Source organism: Andrographis paniculata, unplaced genomic scaffold (assembly GCF_009805555.1).
Source record: "Andrographis paniculata isolate CXL003 unplaced genomic scaffold, ASM980555v1 Contig35END, whole genome shotgun sequence".
NCBI lineage: Eukaryota > Viridiplantae > Streptophyta > Magnoliopsida > Lamiales > Acanthaceae > Andrographis > Andrographis paniculata.
The window spans coordinates 4,828,272-4,839,447 of NW_026137568.1; the positions used below are offsets into that span (position 1 = coordinate 4,828,272).

The following is an 11,176-nucleotide window of genomic DNA, read 5'->3' on the forward strand; positions in this document are numbered from 1 at the left end:
GCCAAATTCTGGGCTGCTTGCTCTCTTCATGGGCCTCCGCTGATTTCGGTCTACTCCAACCAAATTTCCACTAAAGTTTATTCCTCTATAATTCTTTCAAAGTTTGGTGAATTACTTAATATAACACATCTCTAAAAACATTAAAGTGAACGAATCCCATATATCTTTAAAGAAAAATACTTTTAAAATATACTCCCTCTGTCCCACAAAAAGTGTCTCTGTTTTCCATTTCGGGATGTCCACATAATTTGTCTCATTCCATTTTTAGTAAGTAATCATTTATTCTAATCACACTTACAATTTTAAATTTCTAATTATCATAATTGTAATTAATAAAAAAACAATTACCAATTCCAAAAAGAACCCTAATTCATTTAATTCCCACCCTATTCTCAACCCAACCGCCACCATGACGCAATTCACTTCTCCTTCTCATCTTTTCTTTCTCTTATTCTTCCGATTTCCTCCTCCATGGAAAGCTACCGTCGGCATAAAAAGCAGTCAGTGGCCCTCCCCTGTGGTGTGTCGGCATCGTCGCAGTTACCAGTGCCCTCTCTCTCCCTGCCGTTTCCTTCCTGAAGCCCTAGTCGCGCATCCGACTATCGATGCCCCAACTGCGGGTGTTCCTTGGTCGTGGTTTAGTCTTCCAATGATGATTTTGAGTTGAGGGACCAACTTGGAAAAGGAAAAAATGAAATCCACGTTGTGGATAGCTTGATTTTTTCAACCCCCCTACAACCCTCTTTTGATGGCGATGATTTATTTTATTTTTCAAGAGAGCAGTTTGCCGCGAGTGCAGGTGACGGTGGATAAGTGCCAGATACGGAAGAGCCTTTTGATTGGGAGTTGGATTTCAACTTCTCAGATAGGTTCTACGGGAGAGCTAGCAACATCTCGGCGTTCTTTTTCCTTGCTAAAAAAGGATGCCGGACTTGAAGGTGATGCTCCCTGTGTTATGGAAAATGATGATATTTGGGCGAAAATAGAATTTTTTCATGATTCCGAAGAAGAGCACGATGAAGATGAAATCAAAACTCCTTCCCGATTCTATGTACCCTTGAGTTCATGTCCCTAGTGAGGACGTTGGTGAGATCTACTCTAATCCTTTATTGCTTGAACATATCTATGGTTTTTTTTTTTTAAAACATTAAAGTTTTTGTGAAATTTTTGCTGGGAATTTGTTGCGTTTTGGTGTGCACTTGAAAATTTGCTCTATTATTGCTGAATTTCTTGTATTGATCAATGTTTTGTGCTCAAAATGAAGTCATGCTTTTATGTGTCCTATGGTGCGTTGAAAAAATTTCTTTATTATTGGTGGAATTGATGTATTGATCACTTTTTGTGCTGGAAATTCAATCATGTTGTGATGATCTTTATGTGAACAATTTGTGTATGAATTTACTTTCGGCTTGCGACATATACTTATAGTAAACATTTTTCAACAATTCATCTCAACTTGTAAGTTCTATGTTGAGCTAATTTGGGGAAACAACATTCTTTCAATTGCATTTCATTGAACAAAGAAATACCCCTGATATTTACAGTTGCATATCATGTAATCGCTTTCAAAAGAAAAACATTAAAATATTTTTACTACAAACATTCAAAAAGCTTACACTATAAACCCGCATTTACAGTTTTTTTACAGGTTTACTAAAGCATAAACATTTACAAAATATTTTTCAAAAACATATTCCTATCTCTAATAGCCGAAGTCAGTCTAAGTCTTTCAATTCCCTTCACCTCTTTTTTTTTTCAATAAGATATTGAATGCATTCATGAACTAATCCCATAGGAACGGTGAGCTGATTTGGGAGATTTTCCACCCTAAATAAACTATATTTTCTCAAATGTGGAAGCTTTTAATTATTATCTCCCTTAGATTTTATTACTTCAATTATACAACCTTGTAAACTTAAGATACCTTGTTTAATGTTTGTGGTGTCAACTCATTGTAGCTTGTTACAACTGCATCTACAAGTTCATTGACATTCTTGCATCCTTTCTCGGTTTGTAAGCTCTGAATTGCTCGAAACCATCTTAAATCATTTACATTAATATCTGGAGACTTAGGTGGTTGTTAATTAAGAACAATATTGAAACTATCGTTTATTGATGTATGTACAAAATCTAGACCGTCCCCTTTTAAGTGTGGTTTTGCATTAACTTGCAGAATGAATATATTTTTTGAAAATTTGGCTGACCACTTTCCTTTGATTGCTGGAATGACTTGCCATAATATTAACCATAATTCTTGTCATGTTAGAAACTATAAATATTGATCAAATGAGTTGCAACATTAATCATGAGAAAATGTTGGGTCTTCTACTCTAAATGAGAGAGTATAAGACATCCACAATAAATTTTCTTATATTTAATGTATATGTAGGTGTAAATTATGGCTAACCTGATTAATCAAACAACTTTTTTATAACCTTTCTTGTTACAAATTATATTGGTTTTGTTTCCAATGTACCAGCCACTCGATTTTCGCTTGCTGGGACTTTCTCAGTGAATGGAAAAATCTCAATTTTTTCATCAAACAGTAATACTCCATCATTGTCCCATATAGGTTGGGACACTTCACACATGAACATAATCTTTGAGATAATTTTTTGCTTTTGCATGTTCTATGTGGATTCTTTTCAACCGGTGTCAAGTAAAATCGATGGCTAGCTTTGGACATATAGAACCATTTTCTTATCCATATGAACTGTGTTTTGCATACTCTAAAATGGTGCATTTTTAATGCACAAAAAAACATCAAGTGCTTGTAAGAAAAAACTTAACCTTGCACGTTTATTTGTCTCGGTAAGTTCAGGCTTAATAGCACTTGTATGAGCTCTAATATGTGATAATGCATATATTGTCCTACATTTATATAGATAAATTATAAAATATTATTAATGCTATGGATAGATTTCTACTCATTTTGGCATGTTATTGATTGTTGCAAAGGAATTGAGTAATTCACGTTCATGCCATGTTTTCGATCAAAGAATTATGGAAGGACTTGAACTACGCTCTCATGTTAAGGAAAGAGGTGGATTACGGGAATCAAAGCATAATTGTTAGCATCATGATTGAGAGGAAGCAATTACAGGAGCAATTAAAGACCTGATCATCTATAAAAAGGGGGCCAAGGAATGGGATGAGGTATCATAATTCACATTCACTTTTCATAGTCTAAGCGAAGGATTGTGAAGGATGTTTTGAGAGGAAGCGCCTCCGGAAGATCATCATTATCTTTATCTTATTGCTTTCTTTTCTTTTGAGTATAAAGAGCTAATTCTCTTTATTCTAGTCCAAGGTTGAATTTAGATTTCGGATTTGGACTTGTGAGATTATGTTTTTATTTAAATTTAATCTTGTTTATGAAATTGGTATTTGTGCAATTTCTATGATTCATAACTACAATTGTTTTATGTAATCTTTTATCGCGGTTGGATTTTAGATTGGTTTAGCAATTGTGTGCCAATTTAACATTTGCATCCGTAATTGTGCACTTATTTGATAAAGTGGTAAACAGGTTGACAAGCTTAGCCTAGGAATTACATGATCAAATAATTTAATTTTTTCATAATTGATTGAATATTTGAATTGAATTTTTCTTATGCTATTTTCAATTGAGGAAATTAATTTATGGTCGTACCTAGATTATTTATTTGATAGGGATGCGGTTAATCGGTCGTACCATTGCCGCCAATAAAATAAGGAAAAACTAGGCGTTATGATCGTATATGATGCCTATAACCAATTTATCAATTGTATAACAAGATTATTTAAATTCGATGATTGAATCTTTAATCCGATTTATTGTTCACTCCTTGGGCTAGAAGTTTAATCTCTTTGAAATCTAAATTTTATCCTTTATTTTAATTAGCTTAGTGAATTGCTAATCTATCTCCCCAAATATTTAAAATTGTGACAAAACAGAAATTAAGCTTCACAGTCCCTGTGGATCGACCTCGGCAACACTTGCTACGCGGAAATGGTGGTGTAGAGTATTTTTATTGGAAGCACCGAGGCTACCAAGTTTTGGCGCCGTTGCCGGGGACTGGCGTTTGATTTATTTCTTTTCTTGTCATTCAATTATATTTTATTATTATATATTATATATTTAATAGTTTATGCCCCACTCTTTTTGTGCAGAAAATTTAATATAAGAAGCGAAAATCGAGAGGTTCGCAAGGACATTGCGGAAAGAAACAAGAAGAAAACTGAAATTTGAGAAGGCTTCGAGTTCGCAACCAAGTGAATAGATCAAGCAAGAGTCCAATATAGCGGAAGAAGATACCCACACGCTCAGGGAGTTGGCTGCGCCTAATTTGAATTTACAACCTCTATGTATTACTTTGCTGGAAATTGAAGGTAACACTAGTTTTGAATTACGATCCGGACTAATACACTTTTTGCCCTTGTTTTATGGTCTTGCAAATGAGGAACCACATAAACATATGCAGGAATTTGATGTGGTTTGCTTGAGCATGAAACCACCAACGGTTACCGAAGAACAAGTAAAGCTACGTGCATTCCCTTTTCTCATTGAAGGATGCGGCAAATGAATGGCTCTTTTGTCTACCAGTGGGAAGCATCACTACTTGGAGGGACATGAAAAAGAAAAATTTGGGGATGTATTTCCCGGCATCGCGGGCGGCGACATTGCGCAAGGAAATTTGCAGAATCAAACAACAAGAAAGAGAGACATTGCATGGATATCTGGAGAGGTTCAACAAGCTTTGAGCACGGTGCCCACAACACCAGATTACTGACCAACTGTTGCTCCAATACTTTTACGAAGGACTGGGCATGCGAGACCGGAACAACATTGATGCTGCTAGCCAAGGACCGTTGGCGGATAAAACACCGAAAGCCGTATGGGAGTTTTCTAAGAGGATGGCAGAGAATTCGCAGCAGTTCGAAGTAGAGGAGTCGAATATTTGGAAGGTAATGATTATCTTCATCAACAAATTTTCAAACTTACAAAAATTGTTCATCAATTGGCTGCAAGAAATACATGCCATGTGAGAGCGTGTGGCATTTTCACAAGCCTGGAGCATCCCACCGATGCATGCCCTGCCTTGCACGAGGAAAGTCATGCCGATGTGAATGTAGCCGGTTTTGGTCCACTAATTTTTGGCGCTGTTTCTGGGGTGGAGGAATAATCCGAATCTCAGGTATGAGAATCCAAAACATCAAGGGTTTCGACCTTAAGCACCTCCGCAACAATTCTTCCAGCCACCACCTTCACCAAACCAATCTATCATGCCACTAGATGAAATGATGAAGACCATGGCTACCAACACCATTCAATTTCAACAAGATACGAGGGAGAGCATTCAAAACCTTAAAACCCAATGGAGCAAATGGTGGCAGATCTTCGCCATGTCAAAGAAAGAGAGACGGGAAAATGGCCATCACAACCGGAAAGGAACCCAAAGAATATTAGTGCCATGAATTTATGGATTGAGAAGACAGTTGAAGCTCCGGAACCAATCATCTCGAAGGACAAAGACAAGAGCACCATCGAGAAAGAAGATGCGAGGAAAAATGAGGTAATTGATGAAACTGTCCCTAAATTGAATACTAATCTTGCCTCTTTTCCTTCCAGGTTGGCAAAGCCGAAAAGAGAGAATGAGGTTTTGGAGATTTTTCGAAAGGTCGAGTTCAATATACCCCTATTGGACGCAATCCACCAAATTCTAAAGTACGCAAAGTTCTTAAAAGAGTTGTGTACCAACAAGCAGAAATTGAAGGGAGATGAATGCATCATTGCAAGCGAGAATATCTCGGCACTACTCCAAAAAAAACTTCCACCAAAGTGCGGAGACCCAGGTATGTTCACTATCCCATGTAAAATAGGAGAGTTAGAAGTCAAGTGTGCTATGTTAGATTTAGGTGCGGCAATTAATATCATGCCAAAATCAATTTATAATTGTTTGAATCTTGCACTAGTAAAGAAGACTGAGATTGTTATTCAACTTACTAATAGGACACATGCATATCCGAATGAATTATAAAGGATGTCCTTGTCCAAGTATTTGATTTTCCCAGTCGACTTCTATGTCTTAGAAATGCATGATGAACATTCACCCAACCCATCACCACTACTCTTAGGGAGACCTTTCATGTGTACGGTGGTACTAAGATTGATGTTAAGCATGGTAATTGGATGATGAAATTTGATGGAGAAAAAATTGAATTTAAAATTTTTGATGCAATTGAACATCTCTCAGATTCTCACTCGGTCTTTTCGTTAGATATTATTGAATTTGAAGTGCAAGATGCTTTTAAGGTAAGAGACAAGGAGGCGCTAGAAGGGATTTTACACAGGTATGCCCATGCTCATTTATTCTCGCCCGAGACTAATACATATTTATTGCCTTCGATGTGCAACCACCGGAGTTGGAATTAAAGCCGCTACCGAATCATTTGAGATATTCTCATTTAGGAGACGGTGAGATACTACCATTGATAATTTCATCCACAATGATGAAAGCCAAAAGGAATGAGTTCAAGAACGATACAAAGTGTTACATGTGGGATGACCCTTCAAGGATGGAGAAGAAGTTTGTTTGGATGGCTCTTGAGGGACCTTCGTCCTAAATTCTCAATTAATAAAGTATAGCCAAATATGTTAAAAAAATGCGCTTTTGGGAGGCAACCCAATTTTATTAATTTATTTTTCTTTCTCTTGTATGTTAATTGGCTTGTCCTAGCTTTCCATAGGTGATGGTGATCTCAGCATGCCTGGACTATATTTTGAGCACTTAAGAATATCATTTCAGCAAGTGGCACGACTTTAGGCATGCCTATTCTGGCCTGGCAGCATGTCCATGCTAGATGAATTTATCAGAGTTTGTGAAGATCTTGCGCACCACCCCCACCCGGTTCAGGGAAATCCTGTTGTCCTTTGCTCTTTTTCTTTTTTGAAATTCATTTACATTGATGACAATGTGCATAATCAGGGCGGGGGGGATATCAATCATTTTACCGATTGCATGACTAACTTGCGTGCTAAAGACTTTGTGTATTTCTTTTCATTAGATGAATTTTCGATGAAGTAGACGATAAATATGCTGAGCATGACATGTTTTACCCTATGAGAGATTTGAGCCTAATAGAGCATTCACTTTAAATGCTATATATTTCTTCTTGTGTTTGATTGTTACTCTAGACTTGGTTTTCTAGAACTTGCGTAGAGATGCATGTCTAATTTGATTTCCTATGAGTCTATGCGATTAATATGATAAGGGCATTAAGATGAACCATTTGACCTAATATATTTCGTACCTAAAAAAATTAATCACTTAGTGAGCCCCTTTGAGCTTGAATACCCTATTTTATTGTTAAACGAGCCGCATAGTAACCTATGACCTTTCTTTCTAAAGCCAAAATTTATTTGAACATATAGTCAAAGGAAAATGTTTCGAGCTATATTATTTTAAAGTTTCCAAAGGAATGAGAAGTTATGTCTATTTATTGTTGTTTATTGCTTATGAAAGAAAAGTAAAAAAAAAAAAGTTAAAAGGATTAAGAAAGGACTGAGAAAAGCCAAAAAAAAAAAAAAAAAAGAAACATGGCACAAATTTTCATTGCATTATATCGGGAAGGAGCATTTTGGTGTTAACTTATCGGTTGAGTTGGGTGTACTACGGGTTATCTTGGTGAGCATTCTTCTTATGTACTTTTCAAGAATAAACTCTTGAGTATGCATGTTAATGAAGGAATAAGTGAGGGATGAGAAGTTTTACGTAGTATTATCTATCTTGGGATACATAGAGTCTATATATTACAAAATAAGCTTGGAATATTTTCTTTTTGACTTATTTAAAGACCCTTTGATTTTTTGCATTAGATTTCGAAGAATTAAAAGATGTGATCAATATGCAAGCCTATGGGATAATCATTTTTACGATGCGACACGAGTGACTTGTTAATCCAATATATTTGAGTGCCGAGTGTATACACTTTATTCATAGTGATGTTATGTTGCGCTCGGTGTGTTTTGAGTTTCACTGAGATAGTGATAATGTGAATTTGTTTCTGAAGATTATGATTGCATCAAGTTCTTGCGTGTGCTTGTTTGGTTTATGCTTGAGGGCAAGCATGGTTTAGGTGTGGGAGAATTGATAATGCATATATTGTCCTATATTTATATAGATAAATTATAAAATACCATTAATGTTATGGATAGATTTCTACTCATTTTGGCATGTTATTGATTGGTGCAAAGAAATTGAGTAATTCACGCTCATGCCATGTTTTCGATCAAAGAATTATGGAAAGACTTGAATTACGCTCTCATGTTAAGGAAAGAGGTGGATTATGAGAATCAATGCATAATTGTTGGCATCATGATTGAGAGGGAGCAATTACATGAGCAATTAAAGACCCGATTATCTATAAAAAGGTGGCCAAGGCATGGGATGAGATATCACAATTCACATTCACCTTTCATAGTCTAAGCGAAGGATTGAGAAGGACGGTTTGAAAAGGAAGCGCATCCGTAAGATCATCATTGTCTTTATCTTATAGTTTTCTTTTATTTTGAGTATGAGTAGCTAATTTTCTTTATTCTAGTCCAAGGTTGAATTCAGATTTCGGATTTGGATTTGTGAGATTATGTTTTGATTAAAATTGCATCTTGTTTATGAAATTGGTATTTGTACAATTTATGTGATTCATAACTACAATTATTTATTTAATCTTTTATCTCGGTCGAATTTTAGATTGGTTTAGCAATTGTATGCCAATTGAACATTTGCATCTGTAATTGTGCACTTGTTTGATAAAGTGGTAAATAGGTTGACAAGCTTAGCTTATGAATTGCATGATCAAATAATTTAATCTTTTCGTAATTGATTGAATATTTGAATTGGGTTTTTCTCGGGTTATTTTCAATTGAGGAAATTAATTTATGGTTGTACCTAAATTATTTTTTTGATTAGGGATGAGGTTAATCGGTCGTACCATTTCCGCCAATAAAGTAAAAAAAATTTGGGTGTTATGATCGTATCTAATGCCTATAACCAATTTATCAATTGAATAACAAGATTATTTAAAATCGATGATCGAATCTTTAATCCGGTTTCTTGTTCACTCATTTGGCTAGAAGTTGAATCTCTTTGAAATCTAAATTTTATCGCTTATTTTAATTATCTTAGTGAATTGCTAATCTATCCCCCCAATATTTGAAATTGTGACAAAACAGAAATTAAACTTCACAGACCCTATGGATTGACCTCGGCACTACTTGCTACGCGAAAATTGTGGTGTTATAGTATTTTTTATTGAAAACACCGAGGCTATCAATATGCTTCGCTTTAACCCATCTATGAACTGTTGATTTTGAGCATTGCATCCATTTTGCTAGGTTTCTAATCAAAGACCGTTGCGGCACTGATAACCTCTCAATTGCTTCCAAATCAGGTTTGATCTTATTTTGTCTTACATTATTCTTTTTCCTATGTACACTAACATCCTCACCTTTGGTTAATTTCTCTTGTGCGATTTTCCAACGCCTTGCCGTCTTTGTAGAACAATTAAACTTCTTGGCGTCTTCAACGAGTGCTCCTTTCCTTAAGCTATTCCGAATAATCGATTCTTCCCAATATAAACTCCAACAACCTATTATGCTCTATTTTTGTTATGATTTTTTTGCTCATTTTATGGTTAGAGGTTTGTGTTTGATTTTGGTTTTAATGCTCTACTTTGTGAAGTACTGTCTGGTTGTATATTTACGGGGGAGTGAAAAATGATGATTTTGTGAATTTTTGTTGGGCGAAGTAATTTTTTTTTGCAAGAAATGTTTTGGAGAAGGGTTGAGTTTAATTTAGTTTTAAATACTCTGGTAGTGTATTTACGATGGGTGAAACTGATGATTTTGTGAATGTCAATTGGGGAAAAATAATGTTATAAGCATGATTCTTTTGGAAAAAGTTTTAGTACAGCTGATGTGATAGTTCTGTACCGATTTGTTTATTTACTTTTGCTAATCACAATTAAAATTATATCTATATTTACTAATTATATTTAATTTCATGTCTACAATAACGTAGATACTTCATATGGGATAAAAATATTACGTGGATATTGTATTTGATGGTATTATTAAACAATAGAGTTTAACTTGTTTTATACAAAATTTAAATAATTATATACATGGTTTAATGAGACGCAAGTGTTTAACATATTTGCATCTTAATTTAATAATTTTTTTATTTTAATAGATCAAGACAATATTTAATATTTATTATTTAATTCATTAATGCTTTAACATATTTATAATCTGGTGCAATAAGCATACAATAGGTTTAACAAAGTCAAAAAATAAGAAAATAGAAAAACGTATATACAATAACTATGAAAAATTGTAAAATATAATTTTTATCCATACTCAATTATTATCTTTCTCTTTTAATATTATTCTTACAGCTTATATTCTATATGGGCAAAACATTTGCTATTTTGATTAAAAATTGAGCTTTTACCGATAGTTGAAAGTACATGTGTAATGTTACGGCGGAAACTAAGAAAATAAATTAGTACGAACTTATTTAATTATATATTATAATTTATGAAATTAAAATTTAATCCCAAGACGAATTTGTTATATACGCTAAGGATTAAATTGCAAATTTATAAGGTAGAGTTTCATCTTTTCATCCTCTTCTCTTTACACATCTCGTGCTGGAAATTAATCTTTGGAGCCATATATATATATTTAGTTTGAAGGCAGTTTTTCAATTTGTCCATCCATTCAAAGTCACGTCTCCATCTTTTAACCATGGCGACTTTGGATTTGAGCTCAATGTGCAGTGATTTTTGACATTATAATAAGATACATTTCGAGATCCATAAAAAGAATTTGGCATGGCAACAAGGCCAGCTAGGTAGTGCGTAACATAATCGGGGTTTGTGGAATGTACGTAATTGCGTGTTTATTGGACGATTGGCAACTTGGGTTGTCGGTTTCATTTGTGTAGACAGCACGGGGTAAAATCCTCTTTCCTTATGTGTAGTTTTATTCTTGTGTATGTTATAAAAGAAAATACTTATTTTTTATTTTTAATGTTATACAAAAAATTAATTTTACGTAGAATGTTGTTGTCATAAAAAATTGTCACCGACGGCTTAACCGGAAAAAATCTGTCGGAACCGGCCTTCTTAAGAA

General features: G+C 34.6%; 1 long non-coding RNA gene across 9 annotated transcripts; it reads left to right on the top strand.

Moving 5' to 3' along the window:
* Positions 1–387: 387 nt before the first annotated feature.
* Positions 388–9,891, top strand: LOC127249277 (uncharacterized). Of its 9 annotated transcripts, XR_007838272.1 has the most exons (7): positions 388–3,156; positions 3,937–4,371; positions 4,464–5,835; positions 6,261–6,333; positions 6,452–8,509; positions 9,377–9,432; positions 9,541–9,889. It is a non-coding gene; the product is annotated as an uncharacterized LOC127249277 (long non-coding RNA). The 9 variants fall into 9 exon arrangements; XR_007838276.1 differs by having other exon boundaries at positions 4,464–6,622; positions 6,730–8,509; positions 9,541–9,891; XR_007838279.1 differs by having other exon boundaries at positions 4,464–4,517; positions 4,586–8,509; positions 9,541–9,891.
* Positions 9,892–11,176: the final 1,285 nt, after the last annotated feature.